This window comes from Ovis aries, chromosome 3 (genome assembly GCF_016772045.2).
Source record: "Ovis aries strain OAR_USU_Benz2616 breed Rambouillet chromosome 3, ARS-UI_Ramb_v3.0, whole genome shotgun sequence".
NCBI lineage: Eukaryota > Metazoa > Chordata > Mammalia > Artiodactyla > Bovidae > Ovis > Ovis aries.
In genome coordinates, this window is record NC_056056.1 from 57917719 (window position 1) to 57936020 (window position 18302).

Sequence of the window (18302 nt, forward strand, 5' to 3'; positions counted from 1 at the left end):
TCTAATGGTTCACTTCTTAATGGAGAGGGACAAGACCTCTCCTGAAATAGGGAAAGTTTGCAATCATAGGTTTAAGAATCTTACAAAACCTTGAAATGTTGACTTACAAAATCTTGAAATCAGAATATGTTTATTCCAGCAATATTTCCCAGGACACTTGTAGGAAACTGAATTTGTTCACATGTGTGCTAAGTCATTTCAGTCATGTGTCACTCTTTGGGACCCTATGGACTGTAGGACTGTCAGGCTCCTCTGTCTGTGGGATTCCCATTTGTTCACATAAACTTTCAAATTCCATTTGAAATAGGCATTTGATCTTACCCACTGGGGTCCAAGTGATAGTGAACTTCCCTTGACCTCACTGATCCATTCTCATTTCCTCAACTTACATACAAGAACTGTATGTAAGATACATATTGTACATACATACAAAATTTTAAGAAGATTTTCTTAAAATTAGGAAATTAGTGAAAGGCATGGTCCTTTTTGTAAAATGTAAGAGTGATGACAATAGATGAACTTTAAAATTCTATGCAGAGGACTTCCCTGTTGGTTCAGTCACCAAGAGTCTGCCTGCCAATGTGGAGATCACAGGTTCGATCCCTGATCTGGGAAGATTCCACATGCCACAGGGCAGCCCAGCCCATGTACCACAACTGCTGAAGCGGCACAACAAGAGAAGTCACTGCAATGAGAAGCCTACACATTGCAGTTAGAGACTAGCCTGTGCTCACTGCAAGTGGAGAAAGCCTGTACACAGCAACAAAGACCCAGCACAGACAAAAATAAATTAAATCAAAGCAGAACTGAAACTGGTCACAGTGTTACTGAACCAAACTTGGGTCTGCTTACCCACATGGAGTAAAGCCAATCTACTGATACCAGCCTGGGGGCAAAGTGCAATGTTTCTTGCAAGGTGCCAAGCAAAGAGACCACATGGCTCACGTTCAAAGTCCCTAAACTCCCTAAAGGATTTCAGCAAAGCATTTTAAAGGCCAGGTGAGGGGCAGCGTCCCAGGGTATGTGATCAGCTCGTCACCGTTCTCTGATTGGCTGATGGTGAGGGAACATGGTGGTGTCACAGGGGTTAACTTTTTTAATCCTTGGGCACTTATAATCCCCAGTAGGTCTGGGGGCTATATGCTTTTAGTAATCAATTAGTTAATTTCTTCCATTTGATTGGGGTCTTAGCATCTGTGAAACAACTCTGCAAGTGTGCATCAGATACTATTATCTAGGAACTATAGAGAGGAGCTAAAGCAGAGGATATAGGGGAGAGGTCTGTCCCAGAAAGCCCCCACAGGGCCCTGCTCAGTGACAACAACAGGCTCCATCATGTCAACCGGAGGTGGCCCTCTGTGGTGATGTGGTCTTCCAGGCAGGACGTTTGCCTCAGCTCTATACCCTTGCAGGACCACACACAGCAGGAAAGGAATGATAAGAATGGCCCTTTCCCTATGTAAATAAAAAATGTATTTTCCCAGAAGTTACTTACTTGTCATCAGCCAGGGTCAAGAGCAAAGGGACTGGAATTACTCTTGGCTTAGACCAAGCAGAGTATATTGCAGCCTGGTTGAAAGTGGGGCTCTGTTAGTAAGGGAGGCAGGGGGCCCAGGGTTGCTGATAGGGGCTGTACAGCCCTGGTCCCATTCTGGGAGCCCACAGTAGAAGACACATGATGGGCAGAAAATGGCTGTGAAAAGAGTCCATTTACTTTTTATGTATTTATTTTTTGGCCAAGCCATGTGGCTTATGGGATCTTAGTTCCCTGACCATGTATTGAACTCTCACCCCGCTTCGGTGGAAGCACCTCGTCCTAACCACTGGACCACCAGTAAATTCCCCAATTCCATTCTTACAAAGCAATAAACATGAAACAACTTTCCTGGGGAATCAGGAGCCTCATAAAGAGTGAGTCACCCTGGCTTCTTGCCACAGGACTCAGGTTTGTCCACAAGCAGGCTTTGAACAGAGACCTGACCATTTCTCAACACACCACAGGAGGGGTCGGGTACTCAGTGGCGAGGCTGTTCCCCCAGAGCATGGGCGCCTCACCTCCCTGTGACTCCACCCCAGGGGCTCCACCGCTTTCTTGGCTGGACAGGCGGGACCAGCAGGAAGATGCTGAGGAAGTGGAAAGGCCAGCGCCCTCCTTGTGGATCTCCTGAGACGACCTGGGAAGGGTCCGGGAGATGATCACTGGCTTTATGTAGCCTTGGGAAACTCACTGGATGCCAGACCCTGGTTGAGAGCTGAGCCCTGGACCCCCACCTTAAGCACATAGCAGAACTGGGCTCAACTTCCTTCTCTCCCAGTAGCAACTTCATGAGACAGTGGCCATGGTAAGGAGAGAGAACCCCGAGTGAATGGGCTGCAAGAAATCCTGCTTTGTTCTTGAGGTCGCGAGACCCAGAGAGCAGGCACCTGCTCTTTGCTGCCTGGGGCTTCCCCGGTGGCTCAGACAATAAAGAATCTGAGGAGACCGGGGTTCAATCCCTGGGTCAGGAAGATCCACTGAAGGAGGGCATGGCAACCCGCTGTAGTATTCTTGCCTGGAGAATCCCACGGACAGAGGAGCCTGGCAGGCTATAGTAAGTACACAGGGTCACAAAGAGTTGGGCACAACTGAAGTGACTTAGCACATTAGCGCGTGGCTCCAACAACCCCCCAGATCTGGTCTCCCCTTCCCAGCCCCGTGCTCCCACCATGACTGCAGGCAAACAGCAGGGTTCACTGGCCTGAAACACACCCACACACCACTGCGCCTGCTTACCTGTCCTTGCCACCCAACCAGATGGGGGCATGGTCTCTGGCCTTCCCAACACACAGCCCAGCATGGTCCAGCTGCTGACGCTGGCCACGAGCTCCTCGTGGGTAGGAGCACATGTCACAGGGCTAAGCATGGCACTGCCTGAGAACTAGTGCCCTGAGGGGAGATGTCTTAGCAGGCAGACCAGGAGCGAGGCCAGGGCAGGGTGTCTATCTGCAGCCCTGAAGGGGCTCAGGCACATGGCACACAGCCAGGCTGGCAGAGGCAGCATGGCTGAGCATGGGCACAGGGGTGACAGGTGGGGGAGAGGCAGCCCCATAACACACACACACACTCAGACACACGCTCACAATTACATGAGCTGCATTGCTAACAGGTATACTGGAGACTTCAGTGCATGCTTAGTTGCTCAGTAATGTTCAACTCTGGGACCCCATGGACTGAAGCCCAGCAGGCTTCTCTGTCCGTGGGATTTTCCAGGCAAGAATACTGGAGTGGGTTTCCATGTCCTCCTCTAGGGGATCTTCCTGACCCAGGGATTGAACCCGCATTTCCTGCATTGGCAGATGGATTCTTTACCACTGAGTCACCTGGAAAGCCCTGTGGTGTACTGGAGACTTGAGTACATTTTCCCTTTAAGCGTGACACCCTTCCCCCATCACATACACCCTCACCTGCTCTCAATTTCCTGTATCACAGCAATGGTTAACACATGCCCCCAACTCCCATCAAAAGGTTAATCAGTCCCCACCCAACCCCCTTGCTCTATCAGACTCGGAGGCCACAGCATGTGTTTCACTCATTTGAAGTGACCGGTAGCCAGAGGATGGGGTTGGCGGCCCTGGGACGAGTGGGGATGCAGGAGTGTTGGGGGACAGCAGGAAGGGTGAAGGCCTCAGCTGCTCTAGGAGACAGTGGCAGCAAGAGCCACCTGTGATCCAGACAGACTCTGGTCCAGGCATCCATGCAGCCTCTAGGTCAAACGCAGCAACTCCAGAATGGAGTGAGAGACAGAGAGAGGGGTGAACACTTTCAAGATTTCTAAGCATCTTTAATTGTTTGGACCAACCTCGCATTCTGCTGTGAAGCTTAAGTGAGATCATGGATGAGAAATGTGGTTTGAGACAACTACTCACTTGATTCATTCATCAAAAAATGTATTGAGAGCCTAGAATGTGTCAGGCATTGTGCTTGGGCCAAAAGAGAGAGCGGAAAAGATGAACACATAAAACAGACAAGAAAAGTACACAGTACACGAGCCGCCACAATCCCTCCTTTCTAAGCCCCAGATGAAAGTGAAAGGATCAGTCACTCAGTCATGTTCGACTCTTTGTGACCCCGTGAGCTGTAGCCCACCAGGCTTCTCTGTCCATGGGGATTCTCCAGACAAGAACACTGGAATAGGTTGTCATGCCCTCCTCCAGGGGAATCTTCCTGAATCAGGGATCAAAGATGGGTCTCCTGTGTTACAGGCAGATTCTTTACCATCTGAGCCACCAGGGAAGCCCCAGGTAGACATGAATAAACAACCATAGGTAGACGTGGCTAATCAACCATAGCTCTTTACACCACAGAACCTGGGAAGGACCTCAGAATTCTTTTTGACATAGTTTTCTAGGCTGCTGCTGCTAAGTCGCTTCAGTCGTGTCCAACTCTGTGCGACCCCATAGATGGCAGCCCACAGGCTCCACCGTCCCTGGGATTCTCCAGGCAAGAACACTGGAGTGGGTTGCCATTTCCTTCTCCAATGCATGAGAGTGAAAAGTGAAAGTGAAGTCACTGAGTCGTGTCCAACTCTCAGCGACCCCATGGACTACAGCCTACCAGGCTCCTCCGTCCATGGGAGTTTCCGGGCAAGAGTACTGGAATGGGGTGCCATTGCCTTCTCCGGTTCTCTAGGCAGCCACTCCTAATTTCTCTCTCTCTCTCTTTTGCCTTGCCACAAAGCTTGTGGGATCTTAATTCCCCAACCAGGATTGAACTTGTGCCCTTGGTAGGGAAAGCATGAAATCCTAAGCACTGGACAACCAGAGAATTCCCAGTCACTACTAATTGAATGTATATTATGGATTGAATGTCTATTATGGATTGAATGTCTGTTTCCCTCCCAAATTCATACACTGAAGCCCTAACATCCATGGTGGCTGTAATTAGAGATGGGGCCCCTCCAGAAGTAACTATGGTCAAACGAAGTCATGAGGGTGGGGTTCTGATCTTATAGAATTAGTGTCCTTAAAAGAAGAGATGCCAGAGAACTCACTGCCTCTCTCCCCATGCTCACATATCATGTGAGCACATAGCCAGATGGCAGCCGCCTATAAGCCAAGACAAGAAGCATCAGGATGAAACCTACCAAGATGCTTTAAGAGCAGAATAAGGTGCAGAGGAGAAAGATGGGGAGATTGCCTGCCTCCTCCACCAATGTTTCAAAAACTTATTTCAATGAGGAACAACTCCTGCGGAGCAACTTCTAAACAAGAGCAGAAGACCCCAGGCCTCCAAACAGGCAAGCTAATCTCCTCGGAACAAGGTAGAACAAAAGACAAAGACATTTAAAAAAACAAACAAACAAAAAACAGAGAATGAAACCTACCTTGATCTTGAACTTCCAGCCTCCAAGATCATGAAGGTAAATTTCTGTTGTTTAAACCACTCAGTCTGTAGTTTTCCGTTAGAGCAGCCTGAACAGACCATGATACTCAGTCAACATGAAGGATGATATTTGTCGTTGCTGAAGCAAAGACATGGAGCTATCAATAGGCAAAGCTGGTGTGAGAAACAGGGAGCAGCATGGCATGTCCCATCCGTGGTATTTAGAGAAGGGAATGGACAGAGAGGGGGCTGGAGAGTGAGGCAGTAGCTTTATCACATATAGACATGTAGGTCATGCTGGGGCCGTGGGACTTGCCCTAAAGCATTGGGGAATGATCTTCAGATCTGTATTTAGAAAGATCAATCTTCTGTTTTTGTTTCTTTGGTGGCAATACATGGTTTTCAGAATCTTAGTTTCTTGACCAGGGATTGCCCCTGGGTCGCTGACAATGAAAGTGTAGAGTTCAAACCACTGGGCCATCAGAGAATTCCCTAGAAGGATCACTATGACATCCATCTACATGTAGGCTCGATGTGGGGTGGGAAGACAAGGCAGGGAGGAAAACAGGAGGTCAGTAGATGGCTGCCCCATGGATCAAGTCTGGGATGCACTTGGGCCATGGGTGGGGACAGTCCTGGTGACCAGTTGGTTGCAGATGAAAAGGAGGTGAGGTGACTCCCTGGTCTCAGATCTGGATGATGAGTTGGATGGCTATCCCTCCCTTTGACAGGAATGTGATCTCCTGTCAAAAGATCGCCTATAGGCAAGCCCCAGGTTGAGAGCAGAAGTCCCTGAACCTCACTACAACCACATTCTACTGGTCAGAGTTAGGCTCTGGCCAGCCCAGATCCAATGTGGGTGGTGGCTGCCTGCGGGTGTACACACAGGACTGTATGGGTCCTGGGAGCTGCTGGGTAGCAATCTGCCACCACATCGAGGCAGCAGACAGGAGGGAAGGGGAAGGACAAGGCCCAAAGCCAGGGAAACCTGCCACCCAGGCCTGTGGCCTTTGACAAGAATTCCCTGAAGCCCTACTCTGACTTCCTCTGGGTCAGAAATGAACCAGGTCACATGACTAGGACCAGGTCACATGAGTACCCTTAGCTGCAAGGGAGTCTGGGAAACTGAGTGTTTTCACCTGAGCACATTGCCAGTCCTTCAGTGCTGGAGAAGACTCTTGAGAGTTCCTTGGACAGCAAGATCAAACAAGTCAATCCTAAAGGAAATCAATCCTGAACATACATTGGACAGACTGATGCCGAAGCTGAAGCTCCAATATGCACTGAAAAAGACCTGATGCTGGGAAAGACTGGGGGCAGGAGAAGGGGGCGACAGAGGATGAGATGGTTGGATGGCATCAATGACTCAATGGACATGAGTTTGAACAAGCTCCAGCAGATGGTGAAGGACAGAAAAGCCTGGTGTGTTGCAGTCCATGGGTTCGCAGAGTCGGACAAGACTTAGCAACTGAACAACAAAAGAAACCTGAGTTCTCAGTAGGGAGAAGAGTAAGGCAACCCTTAAGTAGGCTATTAGCAGAGTCTTCTGTAGAAACCTCAGAGGACTGGGGAGGAAATAATAGCCACTGAGCACCTTTCTGGGAGAGAAGCCATGCTTAGCACTTTATGCAGAATCTGGTTCAGTAGGTCAAGGATGGGGCCTGATTATTTGCATCTCTAACCAGCCCCCAGGGGATGCCAAGGCTGCAAAAGCAAAACCACACTTGGAATAGCCCTGAGCTGGGTTACACCGAGGAAACAAGCAATCTCCAAATCTCAGAGGCTTCAGTGACAAAGGCTTGTTTCTTACTCATTCAACCTGTCCACTGTCAGTTGCTAGGGCTTTGCTCCCAGGAGTCAAGTGACCAGAGTGAAAGGAGAGACATCATGGCAAAGCACCATCTGGGGTGATCCAGTGGCTAAGAATCCATGCTGTCAGAGCAAGGGGCTTGGGTTGGATCCCTGGTCAAGGAACGAAGATCCCACATGCCACAGCTAAAAATTCCACATACAGTCCATGGAGTCGAAAAGAGTCAGACACGACTGAACAACTAACACACACACACACATTGCAACAAAGATCGAGGATCCTGTGTGCCACAACTAAGGCCCAAGGCAGCCAAATAAATAAATATTTTAAAAAAGATATACTCTTTAAAAAAAAGCACCGTCTGACTCTTTGAAGTTGCATGACTGTGCCAGACATCAGACACAGAGGATGAGGTGGTTTGGTGAGCCATCCTGCAGGCTATTGCAGGCTTCACAGAAAAGGTGGGATTTGAACTGGCTGGGCTTTGAAGATAAAACAGTAGCTTTCCCTGCTGCAGGCTGAGGCAACACCATACATAACTACTGTTGACTGAGCACTGGTTATGTGCTGAGAGCTTCCAGATCTCCTCCTTCCTGGCCCTCACCAGAACCCTGAGATAGTGTCCGTTCATTTCATAAAAGAAGAGACTGCAAGTTTGAAATCAGGTCACGGCATCAGAGTATGGGAGCCCAAGAAGTCAAACCCAATGTCCAGAACTTTCTCTCCCTTGTCACAGCAGAATCGTGTGGCTGTGTAGGATATTTGCCAAATGATCTGTATGCTTTGTTTCCCCGATATTGATTCCAATTTCCAGGGGATTTGGGGGTGGGGGCAGTGGGATTCGTTAATGGATAGCAATTTTTATTGTGGTGAAATAGATATGACATGAAATTGACCATTTTAACCACCTTTAAGTGTACAGTTTCAGGGGCATTAAGTACATTCACATTGTTGGACAACCATCAGCACCGTCCACCTCAGGCTTGCAAAACTGAAATTCATCTTGCAAAACTGAAACTCCGTACCCATTAAATGCTTCTGCTGCTACTGCTGCTGCGTTGCCTCAGTCGTGTCTGACTCTGTGCGACCCCATAGATGGATTAAATGCTAACTCCCCATTACTCCTCCCACTAGCCCCTAGCACTCACCCTTCTTCCTTTTGTCTCTATGAAGTTCACTACCTTATTTCGTAGAAATGGAATCATTTAGTATTTGTCTTTGAATGCCTGGCTTATTTCACTTGGCATAATGTCTTTCCAGTTGTACCATGTTTTTGAAAAAGGGAAAGTGGTAGTTATTCAGTCGCATCTGACTCTGTGACCCCAGGGACTATAACCCCCCAGGCTCCTGTGTCCATGGGATTCTCCAGACAAGAATGCTAGAGTGGATTACCATTCCCTTCTCCAGGGGATCTTCCCATCCCAGGGACTGAACTCTGGTCTCCTGCACTGCAGACAGATCCTTTACCGTCTGAGCTACTAGGGAAGCCCCAAGCATGTTTTGGGCGGTAGGTGAGGGGGGAAGCTTTTTTTATGGCTACACTGTGCAGCATGCAGAACCTTAGTTCCCTAGACCAGGGATCAAACCCTCACTCCCTGCAGTAGAAACATGGAGTCTTAACCACTGGACTGCCAGGGAATTCCTTGAACCGTGTATTTGGAAAGAAAGTGACAGTCGCTTGGATGTGTCCGACTCTTTTTGACCCTGTGGACTATACAGTTCATGGAATTCTCCAGACCAGGATACTGGAGCGGGTAGCCTTTACCTTCTCCAGGAGATCTTCCCAACCCAGTGATTAGATTCAGGTCACTACTTATTTTAATGGCTCAGTAATATCCCATTGCATGTATATACCCCATTTTGTTTACCATATTCATCCATTGATAGATATCTGGGTTATTTCCACCCTTTGGCTCATGCTGCTATGAGCATGGGTGTGCAAATGCCTTTCCAAGCCCCTGATTTCAATTTTTTGTGTATATACCCAGAAGTGGAACTGATTTGTCTGGAGGAATTTTTAACATAGAGGACTTTACATGGGTAAGAGGTACTGGTGGGGTTTGTTTGGGTCCAGAGGAACATGCTGCCCACCAGCACTGTAGGAGGAGGCCCAAGGCCCACCCTGTTCCTCACTGCTCCCCTTCCCCAGGGTGTCCTATTTAGGCATCCCTCACCTAGTGAGGGGCTTCCCTGGTGGCTCAGTGGTAGAGAATCACTTTCAAAGCAGGAGACCCAGTAGACTCAGGTTCTATCCCTTGATCTGGAAGATCCCCTGGAGAAGGGAACGGCAACCCACTCCAGTATTCTTGCCAAAATAATCCTATGGACAGAGGAGCCTGGCAGGCGACAATCCATAGGGTCACAAAGAGATGGACATGACTGAAGTGACTTAGCACGCAGGCACACACCTACTGAGGGGAGAGGTGGGGCCGTAGGAGGTCAGACCTACCACTCGAGTGCAGGAAGTCTCTCCATCTGATTATTTAAACTCTTGTCAGGCATAGATCTTGCCCCTCAAGGAGTTGGGAACCCCTCTGAGCCTCTTTTTCTGTCTATTAAACTGAGGTGCTGTATTTGCCCTCACAGATTGTCAGTTCAGTTCAGTCACTCGGTTGGGTCTGACTATTATTAGTGACCCCATGGACTGCAGCATGCCAGGCCTCCCTGTCCATCACCAACTCCCGGAGTTTATTCAAACCCATGTCCATTGAGTCGGTGATGCCATCCAACCACCTCATCCTCTGTCGTCCCCCTCTCCTCCTGCCCTCAGTCTTTCCCAACATCAGGGTCTTTTCAAATGAGTCAGCTCTTCTCATCAGATCATCTCATCTCATCTCCTCTATCGGAGTTTCAGCTTCAGTATCAGTCCTTCCAATGAACACCCAGGGCTGATCTCCTTCAGGATGGACTGGTTGGATCTCCTTGCAGTCCAAGGGAGTCTCAAGAGTCTTCTCCAACACCACAGTTCAAAAGCATCAGTTCTTCAGCACTCAGCTTTCCTTATAGTCCAACTCTCACATCCATACATGACTACTGGAAAATTCGTAGCCTTGACTAGACGGACCTTTGTTGTTAAAATAATGTCTCTGCTTTTAATATGCTGTCTAGGTTGGTCCTAACTTTCCTTCCAAGGAGTGTCTTTTAATTTGTCAGGCAGCTCAAATGAATTAATGGATGTGAGGGAGGTGCCGCAGCCTGCTGGAGACCCACCGCCCTGCAAAGGCTGCCCTCCAAGCGCTGCCCCGCCCCATAGGTCAAACACGTGCAATGCAGGGGCAACTGTCTGGGAAGGCTGAGGCTGACTGTTTCCTGAGTTCAGCCCTGGGGCTGAACTAGCTTTTAAAAAAGGGACAGTGTGGTAAGAACACTTCCTCCTGACTTTTCTGGGGCAGTGATTTGCAAATTAGAGCCTGACCAAGAATCCCCCAGAGGGCTGTAAAAACAGAGCAGGGGCCCCACCCCAGAGTCTCTGACTCAGGAAGGTTATGGTCTGGTCCAAGGATTCGTGTTTCTACAAATGCTTGGGTGACCCTTGGGCTGCTGACCCAGGGACCGTACTTTGAGAACCACAGCTCTGCAAAACGGAGGAGAAAATGTGCTTATCTTGAAGATATGACACATGAGCTCCCTGCATCTGCCCTTTCCTCTCCTCTCCCTTTCTTATTTCTTTCCTTCCTCCTTCATCGGATATGTATTATTAGAGCACAGAGTCTGGGCTGGACTGACCAGATAGTCCTTGGCTGCCCAGGGCCTGAGCTGTGACCGGATGTGGAGGAGTCCAAGTGAGTCAAGCTGCTGGGGGAGGGAAAATACCCCTGGTCTGGGAGAGCCCAGGGCACTGTGCAAAGCCGGGGCAGCCTTCACCCGGGGTCAGCTGGTCCCCTGGCAGCAGACTGCTGGGTGAGGAACTGGTCTTGGGAGAGGCACCTAACACAGCACCGTGCCGGGTGCAGCAGCCAGGCCCCAGGGTGCTTGCCAGGCCAGGCCTCTGAGGCAAGACTGGAAAGCAGGCTGGGAGGCTCAGAGAGTAGGGGCAGAGGTCCGTGGGCACTGGGAATGGCCAGCCCTTGGCCTTAGATGGCCAGCCAGGTTGTGATATTTTTCTTTGAAGGCTTCATCACCCTTGTCCCGCCCGTGACCCACAGTGAACCCTGCCGTCCAGCTTCCTGAAGACTCATCCATCAGACTTCTCTGGACCTTTCCCCCCGACCCCAGCTCCAAACCCAGTCCCAAACAGACCTGGGTCTCATTTCCCAGGGCTCCCTTTTCTATTTTCAAAGGAGATTACAAACCCATGTGATCAATAGAACCTAAGACTCATCCTCAGTTAGTGAGTTCAGTCATTCAGTCATGTCCGATTCCTTGCAACCCCATGGACTGCAGCACACCAGGATTCCCTGTCCATCACCAACTCCTGGAGCTTGCTCAAACTCATGTCCCTCAAGTTGGTGATGCCATCCAACCATCTCATCCTCTGTCATCCCCTTCTCCTCCTGCCTTCAATCTTTCCTAGTATCAGGATCTTTTCAAATGAGTCAGTTCTTCCCATCAGGTGGCCAAAGTATCGGACTTTCAGCTTCAGTATCAGTCCTTCCAATGAATATTCAGGATTGATTTCCTTTAGGATGGACTGGTTGGATCTCCTTGGAGTCCAAGGGACTCTCAAGAGTTTTCTCCAACAGCACAGTTCGAAAGCATCAATTCTTCAGTGCTCAGCTTTCTTTATAGTCCAACTCTCACATTCATACATGACTACTGGAAAACCATATCTTTGACTAGATGGACCTTTGTTGGCAGAGTGATGTCTCTGCTTTTTAATATGCTTTCTAGGTTGGTCAAAGCTTTTCTTCCAAGGAGTCTTTTAATTTCATGAAATGGGGTGGATAGGATGAATGCCACTGGCCTGAGGGGATCACATCAGAGAATATAAACTTCCTGATGTTCAAGCTGGTTTTAGAAAAGGCAGAGGAACCAGAGATCAAATTGCCAACATCTGCTGGATCATGGAAAAGCAAGAGAGTTCCAGAAAAACATCTATTTCTGCTTTATTGACTATGCCAAAGCCTTTGACTGTGTGGATCACCACAAACTGTGGAAAATTCTTCAAGAGATGGAAATACCAGACCACCTAACCTGCCTCTTGAGAAATCTGTATGAAGGTCAGGAAGCAGCAGTTAGAACTGGACATGGAACAACAGACTGGTTCCAAATAGGAAAAGATGTACGTCAAGGCTGTATATTGTCACCCTGCTTATTTAATTTCTATGCAGAGTACATCATGAGAAACGCTGGACTGGAAGAAACACAAGCTGGAATCAAGATTGCTGGGAGAAATACCAATAACCTCAGATATGCAGATGACACCACCCTTATGGCAGAAAGTGAAGAGGAGAGTGAAAAAGTTGGCTTAAATCTCAACATTCAGAAAACGAAGATCATGGCATCTGGTCCCATCACTTCATGGGAAATAGATGGGGAAACAGTGGAAACAGTGTCAGACTTTATTTTTGGGGGCTCCAAAATCACTGCAGATGGTGACTGCATCCATGAAATTAAAAGACGCTTACTCCTTGGAAGAAAAGTTATGACCAACCTAGATGGCATATTCAAAAGCAGGGACATTACTTTGCCGACTAAGGTCCGTCTAGTCAAGGCTATGGTTTTTCCTGTGGTCATGTATGGATGTGAGAGTTGGACTGTTAAAAAGGCTGAGCACCGAAGAATTGATGCTTTTGAACTGTGATGTTGGAGAAGACTCTTGAGAGTCCCTTGGACTGCAAGGAGATCCAACCAGTCCATTCTGAAGGAGATCAACCCTGGAATTTCTTTGGAGGGAATGATGCTAAAGCTGAAACTCCAGTACTTTGGCCACCTCATGCGAAGAGTTGACTCATTGGAGAAGACCCTGACGCTGGGAGGGATTGGGGGCAGTAGGAGAAAGGGACGACCAAAGATGAGATGGCTGGATGGCATCACGGACTCGATGAGTCTGAGTGAACTCAGGGAGATGGTGATGAACAGGGAGGCCTGGCGTGCTGCGATTCATGGGGTCGCAAAGAGTCGGACACGACTAAGCAACTGAACTGAACTGAACTGAATATCACAGGAATCCTTGCTACCTTGTACTGCTGTCCTCTGCAGTAAAGGGCTTGCAGCCAGGTTTTGAGATTCTTTCCAGTAACACACATGATGTATTTCCCCAAATCTTCAAAATTTACCTCCAAGGACTTCCCTGGTGGTTCAGTGTCTAAGACTCTGAGTTCCCAATGCAGGGACCCGTGTTTGATCCCTAGTCAGAGAACTAGATCCCACATGCCACAACTAAAGATCCTGCATGGTGCAACTGGATGCTTTTGAACTTTGGTGCTGGAAAAGACTCTTAAGAGTCACTTGGACTGCATGGAGATCAAACCAGTCAATGCTAAAGGAAATCAGTCCTGAATATTCACTGGAAGGACTGATGCTGAAGCTGAAGCTCCAATACTTTGGCTATCTGATGTGACGAGCTGACTCACTGGAAAAAACCCTGATGCTGGGAAGGATTGAAGGCAGGAGGAGAAGAGGAAGACAGAGGATGAGATGGTTGGATGGCATCACCGACTCACTGGACATGAGTTTGAGCAAACTCTGGGAGACGGTGAAGGGCAGGGAAGGCTAGCATGCTGCAGCTCATGGGGTTGCAGAGTCGGACACAAGTTAGCGACTGAACAAGGCGCAACAAAGATCAAAGATCCTACGTGCTGCAACTAAGGCCCAGCACAGACAAATAGATAAATACAATAAACACTAAAAAATTTACCTCCACTTTAGATTGGGGTTCTTAGCTCCTTAATGTGGCTGCTGGCCATTTATTTGTTCCAGTTTCATCTTGTGAGCTGCCAGTTCCCCGGCCAGGCAAAGCACAGGAGCCCCTCTCCAGACCTGGCTGTCCCGTCTATACGCCCAGGAGGCATACTCAGGAGGGGTGCTCCTTGGCCTGGGGAGGCATGTGGTATCCTCACATTTGCCTGCTCCTCCGATGTGAGACCCTTTCCCCAGTGCCTCAGCAGAGGGGGTGGGCACAGTGTGGAGACCGGGAGCCTGGACTCGAGCTGGCAGCCTGGCTCAGATCCTTGTGCTTCTGTGTGTTTTCTGTGCAGCGTTGCCATGAAAGGAGGAGCATAACTGCGTCCCTCACTGCCCTGGATGAGATGCAGGGGAGAGTGGGTTTCTGCACCTGGAACCCAGCTAAGAGCAGCCACTCAGGAGTGCAGGGCTCTCCACGCTCTGCTCCCGACTTCAGAAACTTTCTGCGGTTACCATGGTTTCTCCAGCACCATGGATAATGCTATCACATATGGAGATTCCTTGTTAGTCCCTCACAAGGGAGAACTTGCTTTGTCAATCTCTGTACCTCAGAAGATGACCAGCTGTCTTAACTAGAGTCAAGAAGTGAGCACAGCTCTGTGCAGCCAGCAGTGAATCTCCTTAACCACATGGTGGTGAGTTCTTGGTCTGTATAATCTCATTCGGGCTTCCCTGGGGGCTCAGATAGTAAACAATCTGCCTGCAGTATAGGAGACCCAATTCTTGGGTTGGGAAGTTCTGCTGGAGAAGAGAATGGTTACCCACTCCAGTATTCTTGCCTGGAAAATTCCATGGACAGAAGAGGAGCCTGGCGGGCTACAGTCCACTGGGCGGCAAAGAGTCTAGTAACACTTTCACTTTTATCTCATTCATTTAATTCGGGTGGGGGGTTGGGGGGAAGTAATGCAGCTGCCAAAGGTTATCTATTAATATAGCTGTAAGAAATGAGTCCTTTAAAATTGACAGTAAAGGTCAGTGGAAACCAACCAATGGGAAATGGGCAAATGATACAAATAGACAGTCTCACAATGCAAACCAGACTAGCCAATTCACCAGTGAAAAAATGCTCAGAATTATGACAAGGGACTTGCAGACTAAAGTAACAATGAGATGGTGTTGTTTGGCTCTGAGTGGCTAAAATTTAAATAATTCCATTTTGTAAAAGAAACAATGTCACCCCCTGACACCCCCACCGCACCCCTACCGCCATACATGTGTAGGAGGCAGGGTTTCTCAGCTCTAGCACCGTGGACATTTGGGGCCAGAAAATTCTATTCATTCATTTCTTTGGCCGTGCTGAGTCTCCCCTGCTGCCCATGGGCTTTCTCTAGTGACAGCGATGGAGGGCTGCTCTCTAGTTGTGGAGGCCTCTCATTGAGTGGCTTCTCTCTTTGCTGAGCGTGCGCTCTAGAGCACACCAGCTTCAGCAGTTGCAGCACGTGGGCTCTAGTTCTGGCACAGGCTTAGTTGCTCTGCAGCACGCGGAATCTTCCTGGACCAGAGATCGAACCCATGTCTCCTCCATTGGCAGATGGGTTTTTAACCACTGGACCACCCCAGAAGTGCAGTTTTTCTTTTTATGAATCAAGCAGTTTATTAACCCAGTATCATTTGTTGCAATGCTTTTTTTTAAGCTTCTTTTTTTTTGATGTGGACCATTTTTATTTTATTGAATTTGTTACAATATTGCTTTGGTTTTATGTTTTGGATTTTTTGCCTGGAGGCTCCCTGACGGGGGGTCCAACCAGCACCCCCTGCATTGGAAAGCGAAGTCCTAACCACTGAGCAGCCAGGGAAGTCCCTGTTGTAATGCTTCTTGTCTGCAGCTGCCACCTGTCTTCCCAGGTGGTGCTAGTGTTAAAGAACCCGCCTGCCAAAGCAGGAGATGCAAGAGACCCTAGGTCGGGAAGATTCCCTGGAGGAGGGCACGGCAACCCTCTCCGGTATTGTTGCCTGGCGAATTCCATGGACAGACAGGAGCCTGGTGGGCTACACAGTTCATGGGGTCACAAAGAGTCGGACACGACTGAAGCGACTCTGCACTCTCGCAAGCCACCTGTCTGGCAATTCTGTCCAGATCTGTCCTGGACGTGTCCATTTGCAGCTCCCATCTTGGTCCTTTTCCACCATCTTCAGGCCCTCCAGGGCTAGGAGGACCTGGCAGGCCCTGCTCTTGGGGTTGGTCAGGCAGCATTTCTCTGACACTCTCTAGAACTATTGGTTATGGAACCACCTCGGCACCACCTGGGAAGTACAGATGCTGTGCTGTGGAAGCAGCTCGTGTGTAGAACCACAGGGACTGAGCTCTTTATGCTTGGCCAGCCTGACAGCATCCACCTTTCAGCTTCCTGGACTTTGTGAGAAAGGCTGCCAGGGCTCTGATGAACTCCGGCTGGTTCACGTCTTTTACGGTAACTCCAGGCATGTCCAGGCCTCCGCATTGCCACCCAGGGGAATGTGCTCGTGGGCTCAGTTGTGTCTGACTCTTTGTGACCCCATGAACCTTTGTGACCTCATTGACTTTTGGGACCCCATGGACTGTAGCCCGCCAGGCTCCTCTGTCCATGGGATTCTCCTGGCAAGGATACTGGAGTGGGTTGCCATTTCCTCCTCCAGAGGATCTTCCCCACTCAGGGATTGAACCTGAGTCTCCTGCATTGGCACGGGGGATTCTTCACTGAGTCACCAGGAAAGCCCGCCAGTAAGCAGAACATGGAGGGGTAATTCTTTACTGTCCTTGGATTGCAGGCGATGTAGCATTTCAGACCCCTGCCCACTAGGTTACAGTAGCACCCCCTGCTCTCCAGCTGTGATCACCAAAGATGACGGGGCCAAATGTCCAGGGGGCAAAACTGTCCCCCACTCCCACTTAAAAGACCACTTGCTATATAGGTAAACATTTATAGCCGCATGTGCTTTTATGAACACGGATTTAATTTTAATCACTTTTACAGATAAGGAAACTGAGGCACAGAGAGGCCAGCTGAGGTCCCGAGATTCCACGAGTCGTCCGATTTCACAGCTGTTTCTTGCCTGAAATGCGGCCATGCTGCTCAGCTCCATTCTTGAGGTTTGACTGGTTCAATATACCAGCACTTCATGTTTCCAGGCAAGAACCATGGGTCAGAGAAGACTTGAGGCCTGTGGTTTCTGGCTGGTATCTCTCTGAGATAACAGTGCTGGGCAGCCAGTGTGGAAAACAGTGGTCAGTGGATGCATGACCTCTGAACAGGGTTGACTACCACTTGCAAAGAAAGGCCTGGGGGGCTGCACCATCGAGGGAGAAGGTGGGGGAGCTGAGCTGGAAGTGGGTGCATGAGGAGGGTGGTGATGACTGGACTGCTGATTCTTTCTCATTCCCCTCCCTTCTGGCTTCTGGCACCCGAGTGCCTCCTCACTTCTCCTTCCCACTCTGGCTTCTCCCCAGAGCCAGCTGCGTGGGTGAGGGCCTCACCCCGAGTGGCAGGGGAGGGCAGAGTGTATGTTTATGCAATGCCTCATGACTTCCTCAGCCTCTGGCTGGGTCACACAGGCTGAATTTCCGATGTGCTTGTCAGTTTGGGGCCCTAGACCCTGAGCTCAGCAAAAGCAGGGCCTGTATACTTCCTGTATCTTTGGGAGCCTGGTGCAGTGGGCATCAAGACTGCGTGTGTGCAGAAATCCCCTGGCAGTTCAGTGGTTAGGACACTGAGCTTTCACTGCAGGGGGCAGGGGTTTGATCCCTGAATAGGGAGCTAAGATCCTGCATGCTGGCATGCAATCAGAAAAATAAAATAAACAACCTGTCATGCTCAGTTGCTTTAGTTGTGTCCAACTCTTTGTGACACTATGGACTGTAGCCTGCCAGGCTCCTCTGTCCCTGGAATTCTCCAGGCAGGAATACTGGAGTGGGTTGCCATTTCCTCCTCCAGGGGATCTTCCTGACTCCGGGACTGAACCTGAGTCTCTTGCATCAGCAGGCAGATTCTTTACTGCTGAGCCACTGGGGAAGCTTGCCACCTCTTTAAAAAAAAAAAAAAAAAAAAAAAGATACCCATGGAAAGATAGTGCATCAAAAAAAAAAAAAAAAAAGATCGGGTGAGTGCAAGATGAGGGGAGGGGGAAAGAGGGGCAACTGCTTAAGCGCTGAGCAGCTCCAGAGACAATCAAGCCCAGCCCAGGTGAGCTGAGGTGCTCAGCCCTGCTCCCGGGTACCAGGTTCTGGCCTCTCCCTGGGGCTGCGAACAAACCAGAGCTATATGAACTCAACAGAGCTCTTGATTACCTCTCCAGGGAGGAGCAAGG

At 49.3% G+C, this 18302-nt stretch overlaps 1 pseudogene; it reads right to left on the bottom strand.

The window, feature by feature from the left end:
• Positions 1 to 1987: 1987 nt before the first annotated feature.
• Positions 1988 to 16840, bottom strand: LOC114113707 (uncharacterized; annotated as a pseudogene).
• Positions 16841 to 18302: the final 1462 nt, after the last annotated feature.